Below are 8,305 nucleotides of genomic sequence, written 5' to 3' on the forward strand. Positions count from 1 at the left end.
CCCTCCCAACCTTGACCATGGAAAATAGATCCAGCTCTCTGGATTCCAGCCTGCTGCCAGGAGTCCTTGGTTGCCATCAGGTCACGGACATTACTCTGTGTAAGAGAGCTGGGTTCTACCTTCTATCTGAAGAGACCATTTAACAGTGCTCTGCTCTATGTACTCCACCTTAGGACAGTTTGTAGGGAAATCATTTTGCCCCAAATGTTGCACAGTTTAGCTTAGGTTGAGGTACTCCCTGGCAGCTTGAGCAATGGATATGTTCAGATTCCTGAGCTAGTTAAGAAACCTTATCACAAGGTTAACTACCACATTGTCAGTTTTCTCTACTGTTTTCTAAAAAGAGTGGGACACAAATTTTTCTTGATGTGACAACTGTACATATGTGGCATAGATACTAAAAACAGTGCTGAAGATACAGTTATATTAAACATAACACTACATCACAATGAACCCTAAGCAGAAAGTCTTGCTCTTTTTTTTAATTTTAATTTCTTAAAATTACTCTAGCTCCAAAGGTGTCATCCTCATAAGCAAACTAACACTTCAAAACTTACTCAAGTATAAAGATATCTTCCTATATATACAGCATAGGGATGCTTCAAACTATTAAAGAATTCTGAGAGTCAGCAAATATATTACCTGTATTGAGAAAAATGCAGGGTTCAAAAAAAAAACAAAAAACCACAGGTTTATTATTCAAGAAAGGGAAACATTCAGTTTCAGTCAGGTGCTGAAAACAGGAAGTCAACATTGGTTAAATCAGTCAAAGGAGATGGCCTACTTATCTCTTTCTCACTACAGCTAAAAACATGTAGAAACCGCAGACCCCCAACCTGAGGCATAAAGAGCTGTCTTAAAATTGAAATGTCAGCCACATTTATGTCACTATTTGCCAATGCCTTTCCTTGGGCTTTAGCTATGAAAAGGGAATAACTATAACGTGGAAGAAGTTAGAATTTTACCTGTAACATAAAACAGTAATTCTAACGTGTAAAATCCCAGTGGACATCTTTTGATGTACATATTCTACAAACAGATGAGGGAAAGACAGTTCATATTGACATGCACAGGTTCCTGTTTGACGTACCTCTCTCCGGCTGTATTTAATGATGTTATGACATTTATTTAAAATTACTTAGAAAGGTTGATGGGGGCTGAGAGACATCTCAGTTGGTGAAATGTTTGCTCCACAAGGCTGAGGATTTGACTTCAATCTCCAGCATCCACAGTAAAAGCTGGACATGGTAGAGTGTAGCATGTCAACTCAGCACAGGGCTGGAGAGAGGAGGACTCCTGTGGTTCACAGGCCAGTTAGACCATCTGTATTGGCAAGGTTAAGCTCACATGAGATACTTGGTCTTAAAAAACAAACGATGGCTCCTGAAGAATGGAACCTGCGGTTGACCTCTCGTCTCCACATGTACAAGAACACACCTGCACTCACATGCTCTCACATGCACACGGATAAATAAATAAATGACTGAGACAAAAGGTCAGTGGACTGCTGTTGTTTCCTGTTTTTCACATAGTTCCATAGAACAGTGTTAAAACATTATGGAGGATAAACAGTTCTTCCAAATCCAGAGCTATGCGTATTAAATACAAACACGATAGCTTTCAAATGCTGAATGAGAGGTAGGAATGTGGTCCCTTGAGCAGTAGAATCTTACCAACCTAGGGAGGTAAGTGATAATCTGTATAATTCAACAGCAAAAAATAAAATGACAATGATTGTCCTTGTTAAGATGACAATTCCTGCTATGAAGGACACAGGAAGCTACTGAGTGACTCTAAGAAGAAAGACATAAACACACTTGTGTCTTAGGAATCCTCCTGATATTTCTGTGGGAAACAGAGAGGGACTAACTGCCAAGATTTTAAACATGAGCAATGGCTGGGATGTAATGCAGTTGTCATAATGAATGATGATAGGAACCTGAACTAAGACATGGCAAAAGATGCCAGAAAAGGATGTTCAGGAGGTATATAATACATTAACAAAGCTTGATGACAAATTGGATTCTGACACCAGTCATGTAAGAGCCTACCCTGGCTCTTTATTCTGCCACCTGTAGTAGGCAGAATAAAAGTCCCTCAAAGATGGCTGCATTCTTATCCTAGAAACTAAACATTATGTTACAATTGGAACTGGTATAAGGATGCCATACAGAATTGGATTGCTAACCAGCTGCCCCTGTGATAGGGAGAGAGCCTTGGGTCATCCAGATGGGCTTGCTCTGATCACAGCGGCTCTTCAGATGTAAAAGATAGATTCAGAGGGACCATGGCTATGAAAGCCTTGAAGGCCCGCTGCTGGTTTTGAAAGTGTAAGAGAGTTGGGAATAGGAGCAAGATGGGCAGCCTTGGAAGGCAAAGAAGCCATGAAAATCCTTTTCCCCATAGCTTCCAGGAAAAAGGGGAGCTCTTTGTGTACCTTTGTGCAACCATCCCAAGACCCACGTCTACAACTGTAGGCTATTTCTGAAGCCACAAACTTTGTGAAGGTTTGATCAAGCAGCCACATGGTAGAAAGAAATACATTTACCATCTGGTTTTCAGTAACAGAGCCATAGTCTTCAGATTCATTTACATTGTAGTATTTTTACCTATCATATGCTTCACAGCTTTCTGAGCTCACTGTTTGTAGTTTATTTAGAATCTAAATTTTAAGTAGTAGGCACAAGCTCATTAGACCATACCTGCCACTGTGTGACTATCATTCCTGTACTCTAAACTATTAGATGGATTTCTTGTGAACAGGGAAGCCCATCAAATTACCTACATATAAATCTGAAGGCAAAGAGCATTTTGTGATGCGGTCTCACTTTCCCTTGCTTATCTAATCATCAGTCAACTAATGTAGTTCTCGGCAATAAATAATTTAGCTATAAAATGTAGGTATCTCTCTGTCACAAGATATATTTATTTTGCTGTTAAATTAATTAATGTTGGGAAATGCCATGTAAATGTTAGCTCTTATCCTTTCCTCATTTATAATAAGTAAATAACTTTAAATTTAATTCCCTACCCTAGGAAATGCCATGAAGTATAAGTTCCAAATTCTAATGATGAAGAAATATTATTCACCCTCATGACTTGCTCTGTAACCTACATATAATATTCAGAACTTGAAATGATGGAGATAATATCTTCAGACCTAGCTTGGCCCAACAGTCATGAAACATAGATGTGAATGATTTTGTCTCACAGCCTTAAAAAAAAAAATGAAGCTTTCTACAGTGTCTATAGAGCTTTCAAATGAGGAGAGAGGTGGAGGAGCCATTGTTCACATGGTATCTAGAGGGCAATTAGAGATAGTATGTGTTTATTTAAGACCCCAACATGTATTTGAGAATAGAGTTTTAAAAAGAAAGTATTTTATCTCTGGTTTAAGGTCTCAAAGAGTCTAACGTAGGGTTTATAAAGGGGTCCTTCCCCTGGGAGATGGATTACACAGCTGAAGAGTGTTTTATGTTCACTAGGCTTTGCCAGATGTTTTTAAAGGTCAACAGAAAAGACAACGGCATTCCAAAAGATAAGGATCCTATCATTCTCTGCAAGAACAGAGGTGCTGGGAATAGGATGTTCTTCCTTAAAGTGGCAGGCAGGCAAGTGAGTAAAGCATCCGATATGTACGTCAGTGCTAGTTCTTATACTACCATCCTAAGAACAAAAAGACCTTCAGGTGGGTCAGTAGCAGGTACTTGAGTCATGCCTGAGGAATTGAAGCTTACTTCCAGGCATGAAATCAGCTGGAGATACCTTTCCATAGACTTCGAGACCCTCTAGTCTATGCCATTCTATGCCATTAAGCCACAGAGACACGAAAACCACTCTGAAAATATGACACTCAGGGCTGTTGTTCGTTTAATGTTGAGGTGCCATAGTTCCAAGTTACAGGCAAAATAATAACTATTCAAAATATTCAAAACTTGTTTGTATTTCTGAGAGTTGAACCATATGCCATCAGTCTCAAAGTGCAGGGTAATTGCCTCACTGTGGCAAGTCTGTTTGGCGAACAACCCTGTATTTGAGCATCTCTGGAGGGCAAAGGTGTAATCTACCACAGCTGTGCCATTGAGGAAAATCTGAGGCATAGAACTCTATGAGTAATTTGGGACTAGCAGAGCTCAGGGTATTTTTCTCTTAGAATGCAAGGGTAGGATTCTAGGTTCTAGTTGTATTTCTTCCTTGCAATGCTACAAAATCACCTTGCAAACGCCACAAAAAGCTACACGTGCTGACGGAAGCAGGTTCTGAAATAGATAGTACAAGCGTATTTCACCTCAAATATGTGAGCGCAAAACAACTTTTGAATGCATTAAGAAAAATCCACCTGAGGCCAGATACACGGTCTATCCTTCCTGGGATAATGACCTTAGTGAGTTTTACAGTAAGTAAATGTTTTGAAATACATAAACTACATGTTCCCAATAACTTCTCCTTATTAAATACTGAAACTAAGTACTCCATGGTATATTCAAGAGAAGTGTGTCCCTGGAGATGCATAGGTGATTCTGCTTCTCATCCAGGCCCTACTATAATAGCAGATTCTTAGAAACTTCCACAAGCCTTTGTTCTACGAAAGGCATTCTGCCTCATTAATTACAAAGATGCTGTCCTGATTCTCTGGACTTTTCTGCATAAATCTCTACCAAGTATCATCAAGAGGGTTTGGTTTCTGCCCTCTCTCTTAGAGTTGCGTTTACAGAAGCAAGCTGTAGACCAGACACAGACATCACTAAGCACCTGTCACTCAGTAGTTATGTCGCAGATCCTTCTATGATCTGTGGCAAACTGGCTGAAGACCTCAGATCTCAAATAACTACTAAGGAGCACCTAACTCCCAGCGCCTCCCTTTCAGTGCATCGTCTCCTTATCATCACCGCCTATCATCTCTATAACGTGAACAAAGGGGGACTCAGAGCCACAGAAATGGACCGTAGGCTGTGCCTAGAGTCATTAGTAGAAAATGCAGTTCGTTTCAAAAAGCAACTCAAAATTCTTATTCAAAGGACAGCCTTTCTAAGAACGTGCTTACAGTCAAGAGGAAGTAAAGGGAGAGAACTGATGAGCCAGCCTCACATCAGCCTTGGTCAGTCAGCAACGAGGCTTATTTCACAGAGGGGAGCATACAAATGGTGCCCTTTGATCTTCCCCTATGCAACTTTACTCTTTATTGTTACACAGTGTCTCTGACTTGACACGTGGCATGATTATTAGTAGCACTACGATGAATAAATTAGAATTATCTCAGACAAAACCAGTTCATGAGCTCTTCTGATAGAGATGAACTCTGCAGGAGGCACAAGACCATTTTTTTGCCTGACTTGAATTTGCATAGCATGACAGAACACTGACCTCTGGGAATGACGTGGCAATTGCCTCTTGAACTCTCAATAGCTGTGATTACCCCCATGAGACCCACACAAGACTGAGACTGTGCCCACTGTCACAGAGAGGAATAGGGTCCTACCTTGCCCCCGCCCCTTTGAAAGTATATATAGTTAATAGGTTGCTGGGAAAGAGAAACTTTTTCTCAGTGTTGTAGTCATTGGTAAATTGACCATGTTCCTGTCAATAACCTTTCATCCATGCTGCTCTGAATGGCCCTAATTAGACTCCTTGGGCTACTCAAGCTGAGACTTGAGTGGAGTCTCACTTCTTTGGTCTTTGGTCATTTCCCTGATCTGAGTGAGTAGATGGTTAATTTCAAAAAAAAAAAAAAAAGGCTCATGAAACACAAAGTACTTGGCAGACAGCGAATGTCAAAGAAGAATTTATTAATTTGTCTATTCAAAACTGTCCAATGGATGAATATTTAGTCTTTCATAGTAAGAGTATTTTCTAAATCTGGTGAATTGAATGAGGAAGCATGAAGTAAATATTTAAGATAATATCATATGTGGATACAAAGTCACAAGGATGACTGTAGCCTGTATTAGTGTTAATCCTTCTGCACTTGCTAGTGGCTCATTAAATAGGTGCAAGGGATCAAAACAAAAGCACCTTTGGGGACTTTAGAGGCGTTTAAAAGCATGAAAGTCCCCAATAGCCTGGGACAATTTCCTGCAGTTTGTGAGCAACATGAAATACGGGAAAGCGTTATTAATCTCATTCAAGAGTTCATTGCGGATATTCAATAAATGTTAAGTGGCCAACTGGTACATGGAAATGTGGGGACTCACTGAAAATAAAGGCTGAATTAACAATGAAAAAAAAAATTCTGAACAACCCAAGGAAAGTACCTCTACTATTAAATTCTGTGCAAACACAGAAGTGCCCAGGTCCTTTTTTTTTTTTTTTTAACAGATTGCATCTCTTCCAGTAGGCAGCTCTGGAAGCAGAGGAAAAGTACAAAGCATGTCACATCATTCTCAGAGTCCTTCATGTTTTCTTTCAGATTCAGTAAAGCAAAAGAGGTAGACAGACATAAGAGCTTGGTTTGCACCAAATGATGCGCTCACCTCTGCAGTTTCTCTCGCACAGGCAGATGATAATTTCTATGCCTCCCAACCAGCTGTACAAGGGTGAGGAGTTCTGTGGGATGCTGTTGGTGAGAAGCCAAACTGTGCATCTCCAGGCTCAGTCAGCAAGGCGTTACAGTGGCTTGGGGGCCTAGAGGGAAACACCTTTGATCAGAAGCTTGAAAATCCCCACGTGTAGACTCTCTGCCATAGGCAAAAAAGTCCTTTGTGTAAGTCATTCCTGCACTTACTGAGGAGACAGCTTCTGTCTCCTCAGCTTGGTAGCAATGGTCCATCATTCTTCCTATGCTTTCAGTCAGAACTGAAAAGATAAGGGCTGAGGATATGGCTCAATCTGTAAATGCCTGATATTTAACCACGAGGACATGAGTTTAGATTCCTAGCACTCACATTTAAAAAGCTAGGCATGTGCTCGATTCGGCAGCACATATACTAAAATTGGAATGATACAAAGAAGATTAGCATGGCCCCTGCACAAGGATGACATGCAAATTTGTGAAGCTTTCCATATTTTTTGTAAAAGCAGATAATGAGATTCATAAACAAACTTTGGGCAGAGCACAGGGAATCTTAGGAAAGAATGGGGAGATACGTAGACCTGGAAAGGACAAGAGCTCCACAAGGATAGCAGCAGAACCAAAATATCTGTGCACCAGGGTCTTTTCTGAGACTGATACTCCAACAAAGGACCATGCATGGATATGACCTAAAACCCATGCTCAGATGTAGACCATGGCAGCTCAGTATCCAAGTGGGTTCCATAGTAAGGGCAACAGGGACTATCTCTGACATGAACTCAGTGGCTAGCTCTTTGACTGCCTCCCCTGGATGAGAGAGCAGCCTTGCCAGGCCACAGAGGAGGACAATGCAGCCAGTACAGATAGACCGGATAAGCTAGGGTCAGATGGAAGGGGAGGAGGACCTCCCCTATAAATGGACTTGGAAAGGGGCATAAGATGAGATGAGGGAAGGAGGGTGGGATTAGGAGGGGAGGAGGAAGGGAGCTACAGCTGGGATACAAAGTGAATAAACTATAATTAATATAAAAATTAAAATTAAAAAAATAAAAATAAAAAGCTAGGCATGACAAAACACATCTGTCACCCTAGAGCAGGGGTGGAGGGAGACAGGAGGAACTTTGGAGCTCCTGAGCTAGCCAGTCTTACCCATGAATGTATTCCAGTAGAGTGAGAGACCCTGTCTGAGAAAGGGTGGAGAGCAAAAGAGAACATCTGATGTTGACATCTGGCCTCAATATGTCTGTGTACCTACACATGCACAAAAGCAGGAGCACAGACACAAGTACATATAGTATATATACACACACACTTATTCACACACACACACACAACAAAACTGAAAAGACGAAAACAAATTAACTAGTTTCCTCTTGATGTGACCCTTCCCTTGTGTCTTGTTCAAGCAAGATGCCTACAGCCAAAGGCAAGGGAGAACTGAAGAGCTCAGATCAAGTGTGTCATTGATGTGTGTTTATTCTTATCAGTGCTGGTGCTTGGTTTGTGCAGATTCCCATGTCAGACAATAAGGCAGTGCTCTTGGGCTCATCTTGCTTTGTATGTTTAACACATGTATCTATACAACATACCTATTCAATGATCAAAGACAGCTGCCAATCAACAAACAAACAAACAAACTTTTACAAAGAAAAGTTCCACCAAAATTTCTACATTTTATTGGAGAATCCTGTAAGGGTACCAATGAATGTCCTTGAGGTCTCTATAGTTTTCAATAGTGCCAGGTACTGTGGGTCAGGACACTGGAGAAACTGTTGGCCTTTGAGTCCAAGTGCAATG

At 40.8% G+C, this 8,305-nt stretch overlaps 1 non-coding gene across 1 annotated transcript; it reads left to right on the plus strand.

The window, feature by feature from the left end:
- Positions 1-6,899: 6,899 nt before the first annotated feature.
- On the plus strand, positions 6,900-7,006 carry LOC129668825 (U6 spliceosomal RNA). Its single transcript, XR_008718978.1, has one exon. It is a non-coding gene; the product is annotated as a U6 spliceosomal RNA (small nuclear RNA).
- Positions 7,007-8,305: the final 1,299 nt, after the last annotated feature.

This window comes from Psammomys obesus, unplaced genomic scaffold (genome assembly GCF_907164565.1).
Source record: "Psammomys obesus unplaced genomic scaffold, mPsaObe1.curated_primary_1811, whole genome shotgun sequence".
Taxonomy (NCBI): Eukaryota; Metazoa; Chordata; class Mammalia; order Rodentia; family Muridae; genus Psammomys; species Psammomys obesus.